The following is a 754-nucleotide window of genomic DNA, read 5'->3' on the forward strand; positions in this document are numbered from 1 at the left end:
GTTTTATTAAGTCAAATATGCTAAATAAATGCAAATTGTTGTAGATTTTGTTTTCCCTTTGGAGTGGAAGGGTTGGCCGGTTGACAGGGTGTGAGGTGAACTCTCTGCCCATGGCCGTGCTCGATCAGATGATGACTGACCTGTTGCACATTGAACGGCTGCGAAGCCAGGTCGCTCATTGCAGTGCGGGCAGGCACAGCAGGAGGGACGAAGGAGCGGCAAGAGTTTGCAGATCTTCTCGGCCTTTTGGCTAAGATCATGCGTAACTGACCTGACAGGGGAGTAACCATGACCCCAAAGTGGTTCTCCCTGGATCAGGAAGGTGGTTCTCCTATGCTTTTTGGAAATAGGAGGTGGGTGGGGTGGATTGACCCATCCACCTCCACGAAGGTGTGTGGGGGGCCTGACCCATCCACCTCCATGGCACAAACCTGGTATTGCAGTACTTCCAGGAACGGTGTAGTGGCTCTAGGCCTTTTGGCTAAGAGCATTGGCGCAGAGTGATCCTTGATGTGTGCAAGGTGACCTCTGGCGTTTGTGATTTGACAAAGAATTGGAAAGATTGGCAAGAGTTTGCAGATAGAAGTGACTGGGACCTAGGAGAGGCGAAGGCCCAGGGGCAGCACGGACCAGCCCACACTACGATATGTGCACGATCGGTCCATGCAGCAGAGCTGGTCTCCAGTCGCCTTGGGTAATCCTTGCCACTGGACCAAGACCTAGCTCTGTCAAGCCCGTGTGGTGGCTGGTGTGC

The 754-nt window shown here is 53.2% G+C and overlaps 1 pseudogene; it reads left to right on the forward strand.

Moving 5' to 3' along the window:
- Positions 1-230: 230 nt before the first annotated feature.
- Positions 231-468, forward strand: LOC139269987 (U2 spliceosomal RNA; annotated as a pseudogene).
- Positions 469-754: the final 286 nt, after the last annotated feature.

The sequence above is a fragment of the Pristiophorus japonicus genome, chromosome 8 (assembly GCF_044704955.1).
Source record: "Pristiophorus japonicus isolate sPriJap1 chromosome 8, sPriJap1.hap1, whole genome shotgun sequence".
In the NCBI taxonomy this organism is placed as follows: domain Eukaryota; kingdom Metazoa; phylum Chordata; class Chondrichthyes; family Pristiophoridae; genus Pristiophorus; species Pristiophorus japonicus.